Source organism: Pleurodeles waltl, chromosome 10, assembly GCF_031143425.1.
Source record: "Pleurodeles waltl isolate 20211129_DDA chromosome 10, aPleWal1.hap1.20221129, whole genome shotgun sequence".
In the NCBI taxonomy this organism is placed as follows: Eukaryota; Metazoa; Chordata; class Amphibia; order Caudata; family Salamandridae; genus Pleurodeles; species Pleurodeles waltl.
Genome location: NC_090449.1, coordinates 833,022,389 through 833,033,423, shown reverse-complemented (window position 1 = coordinate 833,033,423; position 11,035 = coordinate 833,022,389). Strand labels below are relative to the sequence as shown.

Below are 11,035 nucleotides of genomic sequence, written 5' to 3'. Positions count from 1 at the left end.
TCCGGTAATACTCGTTAACAGATACGCCACTGAGGGGTGGGTTCTCGTGAATGGGTCCGACCGTCGCTGACTTGATCACTGGGGTCATCATCTTCCGCGCAGCTGCTCCCGAAAATCTAGACCAAATATGCAGCAACCCAACATTGTCTATCTAGCCAGGAAGTAAACGAGTACACGCTGCCACACTACTTACTCACCTTGCCGCTAACCAAAGCTCAGCCCACTCCAGGTTGGGCGGTGCAGCACTCAACCGACTGTCAAAGGATGGCTCAGACAGCAAATCAGCTCACACCGGTTACTTTATGTTGCCCTAGGATTCGCCGTTGAAGATCACATCTTCCAATCCTAGCTTTTCTTTCACTTTTACCAGCACCTCCCGCTCAAATGCGTCTCCTGCATAACGTTCGCTCGTGTGATTGGTTGTGTTATGTGGCCCAGATGTGCTAACACTACGGACGACAAATATCCTTAAAAGTCAGGCAACGGACTGAGTCACTGACTGTCCGCGTAAGTAGCGGACAGGTGGTCACTTTAATGGGAAAGAGGGTGGCGGGGGAACGTGCAGGCCAAATAGCCTCAAGTCATTGCTCGTTCCTTCTTCTGCGAGTCCTTGGTTTTTAGCCTATACCACTTTACAGGCTGGGTTTTGTTAAATCACAAGTCCCAGAATGCAAAGGTCAAAGCATCAAAAAATGAGGACTGGCCACAGTTCTTTCACGTAGCATGTTGACGCTTGGCAGCTGTTGGGTTGGAAAAAGTGATATTGAAATGCATTGCCGGAGCTGTGGGCGCATGTCAGAGAAGTGAGGCTGAGCAGAGGCGTGTTGCATGACAGGATTTGTCTTGCATTGTTTGAACCAGCAACTGACTGTAAAGCTCTGGGGTTTCCGGACAGTGCAATGAAAAAGGTGGGAGGCTGGACTTCAAATGAGTCATGCCCAAGGAAGCGTAACAAGGCGTCCTTTACAAGAGGCATGGCACGTGTAATTAGGGCTGTAGACCATAACATGTGAACTGGAAATCTTATGCTTGGAACAGCGTGCTGCCTGCCCAGTATATGGGCACTGCTTATCTGCCTAGAACAAGCCAGACCCGTTGGCTTTACCAATGCTTGTTCTTAATGTTTTTTTTTTTTATAAAGAAAAATAAGAAAACTGAGTAACAACGCCCATTCTTACGTTCACACCACTATCCTCTGCAAACTCTCTCTGTGTCAGTCACTTGCATCCTTTTTTTTCCCCACTCGCCTTTCTGAGTAACCTTAATCTGCATGTTTTAGGGTTCAACTCATTCTGTGTTTGAGGTCGAGCATAACAGTACGCAAGCGCTGCTTTTCCGACATGTTTGTATCTGGGCTTTTAACAACGCCCACCTCACACCCATCACTACCACTCTTTGTGGACTTGCCCTTCAAAAAATCCTCTGATGACATTGGTAAATGGTTTACGTTTGTCCCTCCTTTGGGAGGTTTTGTTACCACCTTGACCATCTCCCTATTGCATGTTTGTTACTGCCTTAGCCGTCGCCCCTATTACATGTCTATTTGCACTTTTGCCGATAAGTTTGACTGCGAGCAAACTTCTTTTTCCTTTTGTGTGTTTATGCACGCTGCTCATGGCGACCGTGGTGCTGTGAATCTGCTCGCTTATGTGGAACGGTGTTGCTTTTAACTTTCAATGTGGCAAGAAAAGTCCGGTTAGGAGTTTCAAGCTAATCGCTCTAACTCGAGCAAATGCGAGACCCATTGCAAATACTTGGTTAGATATTGGATCCAGTTAAGCGCTTGCAGCACTTCCGTTACTTACCATTTGCTGGCTTGTCACTCTTTTTAGCAGCCTCCTAATTGGCCTCCATGTGCTTCACCTCACTTCCTTTTATTTCCCGGGAGCATAAATCAAGTACTAATTGATTTAATTTGACAAGCGTGCTCCTGCTGCTCGCTCTGCGATTCAGAGTACTTTAAAAAAAAAAATATTCTGTCCATCATTTCCATTCTACATATTAGGGCTGCATTTAACTTCCATCGCACAGGTTTGTTGTTGTCTTTTTATTTGTTATAGAATTCAGCACTTTCTTTTACAGCACCAGGCGAATGGCACAGACTATTACGGCAGTTTGTGACTTTTATTTACTGTTCGGCACTTCCTTTTATAGCATCAAAAAAACAAATAGCACAGAATAGTTTCTTTTTAAAGTGCCTCAATTTTGGGCAGTGCTGCAGTTAATCCATTTCTCTATAAAACATGTCCTCAGTCTCATATGTTTTCCACCTCTTCTTTGGGCATACAAAGTAAGTGGCTCTTTAAAGCACTTCAGTTTTGCGCAGCACAACAACTTTCCCATTTCGCCTTAAAACCTGTGCCTAAGTTATCATCCTCATACGTATTTCACTAAAAGCGCTTTCTGGTGCCCTATATTCATGTACACTTAGGTGCAAGAGATGTATCCTAATGGCCACAGCTACACTCCACTCTACCCCACTCACTCTACTCCAATCTACTACACTACCCTTCACTCCAATCTACTCCACCCTAAGCAAGGAGCAGTGAGCAAAGGAGGGAGCAGTGAGGGGCGCAGGAAGCATTGAGGAGCAGTGAAAAGAATGGAACAGTGAGGGGAGCAGTGAAGAAGATGCTGATGGATCCCCATACCATTGTGTAAGGCTAATGTTTGTCCCTCAATACTTGCAGGTAACTCTGGATACCCAAATCTATCTTGGCTCCTGACCCCTGTAAGGAATGCCAGGACAGGGGCTAAGAATCGTTATAATGATGCACTTGGGCGAATCAGGGGAATTATTGAAAGGACTTTCGGCCTCCTGAAGGGCAGGTTCAGAGCCTCCACCTAACAGGTGGATCCCTGTGCTACTCACCCGAGAAGGTCTGCCAGATAGTAGTGACATGCTACATGTTGCACAACTTGGCCCTCAGACGACTTGTGCTTTATCTGCAGGAGAAGGAGACTGGAAATGCCCCTGTGGTAGCAGTGGACTCTGAGGACAGTGAGGATGAGGAGGCAGAGGATGAGGATGTGGACAACATAACATCGGTTATACGTCAATACTTCCAATGACACACAGGTGAGACAGTGGAACTGACCATTCCTCTGATTATTGATGTTTTCTGTGTGGCTGTAGCAGGATGGCATTCACTTCCTTTGCATCTCTTCTTACTGTCACCTATGACTTCTCATTTTGCAGATGTTGGTGCTATAACAACTGTGTACTGATGTGATGACTACAGACAGCTACAAGTCATTAATTGTATGCTATCAGTGTTCAGATCATTTGCACATGATGTGACTAGTTTCATAAATGCACATTTTCATCACATAAAACACTATCACTCAAGTTGTGTTCAAGGGTGTTTATTGTACTGCAAATAATTGACGGAAAAGTGCAATGGAATGGGGTGACGGTTGAGGAAAGTCCAGGGTATTGTTCCAGTCTGGTTGTAGCACAGGTCCAGCTTCCAAGGGGTCATAGGAAGTGGAGCAAAGACAGTTCAAAGTGGACAGGTTGACAGGGTGGGACACAAGGGGGACTTTCAGGAGGGTCTCATTTCCTGGCGGTGGTCTTGGTCTTGGCAAGTGTCTCTGGCTTCTGTCTGGGTCGCATTGGACATTTTGAGGGGTGGTTCACATTCTGCAGGGGGAGGGGTGCTGGTGGCCTGTGGGTCCTGTGGCAGGGCCTCCTGACCACGAGCTGCAGCGGAAGTGGTGGGCTGGTCAGTAGACTAGCTAGTGGCAGGTGCCCGTTGGTGTGCTGTCCATTCCCTCATGATGTTGGCCAGATCTGCCAGCATCCCTGCTATGGGGACCATGGTGGTGTTGAGGGCCTGCAAATCCTCCCTGATCTCCTGATGGTGTTCCTCCTGAAGATGCTTGTTCTTCTGCATGTTGGTAAGGGTCTGGACTATCTTGTCCTGGGATTGTTGGTAAGCCCCCAGGACATTAGTGAGTGCCTCCTGGAGAGTCGGTTCCCTGGGCCTGTCCTCCCCCTGGCACTCAGTGGTCCTCCCAGTGTCCCTGTGCCTGTGTCCCCTGAACGGTGTGCCCACTGCCACTGATCCCAGGTCCCTGATTGTCTTGGGGGTGAGGTGTGGACTGGGGTCGCCGTACAGGTGGGCACACTGCAGATTGACGTGTCCTGGGGACAGAGGTGTGGGGATGTTGGGTGGGTGCTGTGGTGATGGATACTGATGGGGAGGCTCTGTGGTGGACTGTGAGTGGGCTGGGGTGGCCGACTGACCAGATGGGCCAAGTAGTCCATCCAGATCCTGAAGTCCAGAGTTACTGTCATCACTGGGGGCATCTTCTGTTGGGGGACTGAATAGTCGTGACACCTCGCCGCTGAGATTAGCTGGGGCACCTGTGGGGATGTCGGTGATGTATTATACTTCATGTCTGTGACATATTGTAAATCCCTAGCTTCCTCTCTATTGTTGCTGTTGCCCCACCACCCTTGTTTGTGTATGGTGATGTATTGTGGGATTGTTAGTTCTCCATGCTGTGCATGCTTTGGGGATGGGTGTACGTGCAGGGCTGGGAAGGCTGTCCATGCATTGGTATAGCATGCAGGGCTTGGCATTGGGGTTAGTCAGATGTGTAGGTGCAGTGGGTGGAATGGAGTGGTGTGATGGGAGTGAGGGTGAGGGGGTGTGATGACATGCAGATATGGGGGATGGTACGTAGTAAATATTTACTCACCAGTATCCAGGCCTCCGGCTACTCCAATGATTCCCTCAGGATGCAGTATTGCCAAGACTTGCTCCTCCAATGCTGTGAGCAGTGGGGGAGGAGGTGAGGGTCTACCAACAGTCCTCTAGATGGCGAGCTGGTGCCTTGCTGCTATGGAACGTACCTTCCCCTGTAGGTGGTTCAACCTCTTCCTGATGTCGCCCCTTGTTCTTGGATGCTATCCCACGGCGTTCACCATGTCCACGATTCTCCGCCATAGCTCCATCTTCCTGTACCTGTTCTCCAAACGGCTGTGGCTCTACCCTGACTATTTCCTCCACCATGACCCTCAACTCCTCATCAGTGAAACGGGGGTGCCTTAGTGGGGAATTGAGTGTTGCGTGGTGTGTGTTGTGCAGAGGGTGTTGAGTGATGTGGTAAGGGTGTGGGATGTGGGGTGCGTGACAGATGGATGGGTGTTTGTCATGTGTGTGTGTGTAGTTGTCTCAATGGTCTTCATGTTAGTCTTGTGGCAATCATTGGTGTTCATAAAGGTTTGTGTGTAATGTGTGTGTGTTTTATAGTGCTATGGGTGGGTGTGATGTGTGTATAAGTGTCAGGTGTGTGATTTTCATTTAGGCCGATGTGTTGTTTTGTATTGGGGTGGCCATTCTGAGCACGCCGGTGTGTACTGCTAATGGTTTACCGCCATTGAATGTCCACCGTAGTGAGTCGTGTGTCATAATGTGGTGGGCATAGTTTTATTGCCGTAAGGGTATGGGTGTTCGTACTGACACTTTACCACTGACCTTTGGGCTGGCGGATTTGTGTATGTGGTAGTATTCTGCTGGTTTGGTGTGTGTGTGTCATAATATAGCAAACGGATATTCGCCACCGCAGCGGTATGTTGGCGGCCGTCACCACGGTGGAAAGCGCCATTTACCGCCAATGTCATAATGAGGGCCTAAGTAATTAAGTAATGAATCCCACACCCTCGTCTAAAAACCAGGGCCATCAAAAAAACGACAATAGCAAAGGAGGAGGTTGGGTCAAGTTAGGCCCGCCTCCAGGCTGCAGGACTGACCAGAAAACATACAAAGGAATAACCACAGCAGCTATATTGTGACTAGCTTTGAGTATGGTTGTGTAAAGAAGAGAACAATGTGTGTGAATGCTGACAAGGGAGTCATACAAGCCTTGGACAACCCAAACAATCATACAAATATATGATAGGCAGCTTTACCTCGTAGGACATACAGGTAATTAGGAAAATTTAGATAAGCTGTCCGAATAACCACAGACAAAACTTTAAAATATGCAGAGGGGAGGGCAGCTGTTCACTGGAGAACAAAAAACACAGTTAATGTGCCGTAAAACAGTTAGGGCATTATATGATGATAATGATCGTAAGTAAACATTAAACCTGCAATGAGCCGAGCCATTTGAAGTTTTAACTTAAATTAACTTTATACTGTATTAACAAAGCATGTTGAAAGAATTATATTTGATTGTTCTACATCTTAGTGATCAATGGTGGGGGTCGAGGCCTGCATCTGACCACAACTCAGTTTATTTAACATATCCTGAATAAATAAAATAGCAACGGACTTCCTGCAATGCCCCCATATTACTACTCGTTTTAAAATAAAATATTAAAGCATATACACTGTGGCAATCGCAGAATGAAACCCCCAATTGTAAACCATGAAGACATATGGCTTTTTAAGGACGGCTGGAAAGAGCAATAATTTGAACACCAACGTGCATTTTATTATGACTTGGGAACTAACAGCCATGCACATACGAAATCTATATATGGAAATGCTTGCTAAGGGCATCCACCCGTCCGCCCTCTAGGCTGATGTAAGTGAAGGATTCATACTAAGCATGATAAGGTCATATCGTTAAGAGAAATTGCTTATAAACAAATTAATTCTGCTGTGATTCACAATCCTAAGAACTTCTCAGCCCTCTTGCATATAACAGGCAAAAGTATTACATTAATTGCACTCTTTAATTACACAATCTTCAGTATGATGTTAATTAAATTAAGTAAGGTCCTGAAAGCAACATGTCAAAACAACAATCTCTGAGTCGAGGAGAAAGCTATGTATTGCAAACGGTGAGAAGGATTAATCCATACCTGCAGAGTACTGACAAGAACAAGTGAACATTTGTTGCATCTGTCAGCATTAGTAACATTCACTTTCATAGAATGATAACATTAAAGCACAATTGGCTGTGGTGGTAGACTTATTGCCGTGCAGCGAGGCATCTATGTGGCGTTACCCACCTGGGGAACCAGGTTTGAGTAACGACGTTGGCTTAACATCCAGTGACTCTGGGCAAATCAATCGCCTGTGCCTTAAAACAATTAACCTTACCTTGTGCAATGTACCTGGTGCTCATGTGAAGCTCTCCAATACCCTTGGGGAGAGTTCGCACCAGATAAAACTAGATACATCAATGAATCAACATACATATAAAGTCGTATTCTTGAAGGCATCTGGCTCTAGTAAAACAAACAGGAAAGAAAGGTGCACCCGCAGTGTGTGCCTTTGGGCTGAATGTATCCAGCTCGACACAACCCTTTAACTTTGTGCTGAGGAAAATATCCTCTGGTGGTGAAAAGCTTATGTGCTAAGTTCCATCTGAGGATATAAATGTTTTCATATCATATCCTGTTATTTAATGCCTTTGCCATCACTACCATGGGGGGCTGGCAATAAGGGGTCAAAAGAGGTAGGTTTAGTTTAGAAGGGGGAATGAGTGGATGTAGTACAACAATGTGACTGTGTCACTTGGGTACCTCAAAATTCTCAAATTGCACTTGTTACTAAATTGTGTGCTTCGCGGATCAGGATTCTCAAGAGAAACCTTCCTGTTTTAATTTCTCCCATAAAGTTGCAGTATCCAATGCTTACATTCAGTTTAAACCTAGTTTTGGCATTACCATTCCCTCAGACCTACCAAAAAAATTGATTATTTAACTAATCCAGAATGTAATCATCAGATTCTCAATCAACTTAGAAAACACTGATAGGATCGATCAATGGATATAGAAAACAACTTCATTGGTTACCTTTACAAAAAGCTTATTCAATTCCATTCGTGCCTGTATTCTGCAGAAAGATTACCATAGCAGTAGCTGTCCCTTTCTCTACGGTAAACTTCTGGAACATGTCCCTCTACGCATGCTCCGATCAGCAAATAAACGTGAATTTGTCACCAGAAGACATAAATCAGAGAAATGGGGAGGCAGATGTTTCTCAACTCTTGGCTCAAAACTTTAAAACTACCTCCCAGTGACATTTACAGGTGAAATAAACTTTTTAAAATTGAGGAGGCACCTGAAAACATGGGTTTTGTTTGAACACATTTGATTTGATTATTGCAATATTCTTGTGCACCTGTAGACTCTATTCATGAGTGATGGTTCACATTATAAATAAAAATAAATAAGTAAAAAATAAATATTTTAAATTGTATAGTGTAATATTTAGTACCGCTGTGTGATTAAAAGTGTTTTATTTTCCTTACAAGATAACCAGTGGGCTGGACATTGAAGTCATTCAGTTTGTTGTTTGTTTGTTTGAGTTGTGCATTCATGCACTCCCACACTTCCTTCATGAGAAGCTTGTGACTGCTGGCCCTTGTTACCTGGAGAGTTAAGTGCGGAAGAGGTTGTACTTGGCACAGTTAGGTAGGGCAGACCCCAGAATGCCAATGGCAAACAACCTCAACCACCACGGTTGGGGCCCACTAGTCCCTGTTTGCCCTGTACCCCCATCCCACATACGGCATCTGACAAGGTCACAACTCAGTGTTGGTCTTTTTCACAGGCACACAGCAAGCAGTCTTCCTTGTTTAGCCTTCTTTTATGGCCTCTCTCAAGGTCCAAACGTAGTCGGGTGAGCTTATAAACGGGTGCCAATTTTATCCAGTGCACTAGCAGGTGACTGGTGAATTTTCTAGGCTAAGTTCATGTAGTTTGTCCACCAAAAGTCACCCCGTTTTCAGCACTTCTTGTATTGCTCACCTGCAGATGTGTTCAGAAGCTTCTATTCAAAGAGGCAGAAGTGAGGCTGTCTTCTTCAGAGCTCCAAGCCCCATTCAACGTCCATCCTTATCAAAATGAGGCTTGTTGGCATTGAAATGTCACCTGCATGAGTTTGTAGTGGACACACCTGCTTTGAGTTTCTTATGTAGCAAGTCAAGGGTTATTTTTGACCTCTGGCCTATATGGAGCAATCCTGCATGTACACTGAAGGCCTGCATAGAAATGCATCGAGACCCACATCAGAACTCTGTGGTTTGGAGAAGCAATCTATGTTTACCCCTCCTTCGCTGAATGTGATTATTTTCAGTTCACCAACCTGTAGAGGGATTGACAGTGGTTGTGGTGACTGATTGCTCTTGCAGAACAAGCATTTTTACAAGTGACCTCGATAGAAAGAGTTGCCTACAGACCTGTACTGTTCTGTTTAAAATAGTCTGCTAGTTCTCTTCAATGAAGTTCTTCACCTAATGTGTGTGTAACATGGATGTTGCATATTTTTGTACACAATGTATGTATAGCAGGATGTACAAGGAGTATGTGTATTGTGTTCGACTGTTAAGGAATTGATTTTGGATCTTCAGTATGTGGAGGGCACACTAGATGGGGGCTGAAGAAAGTGTGCCAGACAGTAATCTGAACTGCATGATTCCTCAAAAATATTCCTGAGGTCCTTTTGAAATGGACCACATTCAAGGGTGTGAAGGATAGGAGCCAAAGGGCCCATTTAATGTACATGGATAGTCATTGCCCCCTCCCTGACCATTCTTCCCCAGAAGTGTTATCGTCAACAGGTTCTGAGGTAGCTAAGTGAGCCAGCCACTCCCTCATTTATTGTTGAGGCTTCATGACAAGGGGCTCCCAGCCCCACCTTTCATTCCTGCTGACACTACAAGACACAGAAAGTGATTTTTACTAGTCTGGGAGTAATATGCGAAAAGTACTGCACCTGTGAAATCCATAGTCTCTTTCTGCCAACTGAGTAAAAAATGTGCATCAGAATCCCCTAGATTTGTCATTTATCAAGCTCAGGGGGGGTCACACACCAATGAAAAAGACTTCTGACCTCCAGGGTTGAGCTTTTTGACTGCCAACTCTCATTGCCATGTTCAGGAACAGGAACCTGGAAGTTCTGCAGCCTGCTGGAGGGAGCTATTCTGAACCACAGTGAAAGAAAAAAAACTCTTGAGTGCAGAGTCCTGGTGTTCAGTGATTGTCCCTTTCCATCATTACTCCATTTAAAGCTGGCCTGTTGTGTCCTAAAAGAGTACCTTTTCACATCTCATCACTGTGCTAATGACTGCCACATGAGTGAAGAAGAACCAGCAGTTACCTTTTGACAATGGGTATGAAAAACCCACTATCACTACTGATCTAGATTTTTGATAAATAGGAAAGTTAAATGTTAATCATGTTGTCAGCATTTTGCTGGTAAAAATTGGAAAATTAGGCTTTTATTCATGATCAGACCTCGGTGTTCACAGTGTGAGCATCATTTTGTAGCTGTTTACTGTAGAGACCGTTCTTCCTTTAACATCTAGCGGGTCTGAATCTGATGGAGACATCTAGTTGCAGATTCCTTACCTTAGAATTTTCCCAGGCGTCAGTCTGGATCTGGAGAATTTTCTCGAGCAGTACCCCTGCGCACTGTTAGGTGACATCAGTAGGCTCTGCGTCCGTCTTCTACGCTGGATTTGATGTCACAGGTTCTATGTAGGTGCCAAAGTGAAACCCAGGTGTCCTGGCGCCTGTTGTTTTCTTTCTACTCCAGCCAGCACCGATCTGCAGATACCCCTCAATCATTTTGTTGACTGGTCTTTTTTCGTCTTTTGTCAAAACTTTTTTTGAGTTTTTCTACTTCTGGTACATCGAGGGATGTCCGCTTATAAGACCAGATTCAAGCCTTGCGGAACCTGTCATCTGACAATGTCCATGTCGCATCCACACCTCGTATGCCTTTGATGTTTGGAGCACGACTCAAAGTCATGTTTCAATTGCTGGGCCATGCATCCGAAAGCTTTGAGGGAGCGGTCCGTAAAGCTTATGGCGGCCTGATGCCATCTCCCTGTAAGTCCTGATCTTGGTCAAGAGGAAGGTCTGGGAATCGATCACAAAGCCCACCCTCTTCTGCATCTCACTGCAAATCCTAGGGATGATCGAAGCATGAGAAGAAGATGAACCACTCTTCGACTTCACATCGTCTGTTGGCCGATGAGGGAGCAGAGTGTCGTCAATCTAGGTTTCCCTCTGCGAAGCCTGCGTCTAGGCCGCCTCCGCCTCACTGAGTTTCCAGGAGCCGAA

At 45.4% G+C, this 11,035-nt stretch overlaps 1 protein-coding gene across 2 annotated transcripts in view; it reads left to right on the top strand.

Moving 5' to 3' along the window:
• Positions 1 to 370: 370 nt before the first annotated feature.
• TPK1 (thiamin pyrophosphokinase 1) overlaps positions 371 to 11,035 on the top strand; it is a 1,483,703-nt gene continuing 1,473,038 nt past the window's right edge. For both annotated transcript variants that reach the window (XM_069211507.1, XM_069211506.1), the window contains exon 1: positions 371 to 507. The gene's annotated coding sequence lies outside the window, so the exon portion shown is untranslated. The remainder of the gene's footprint in view (positions 508 to 11,035) is intronic.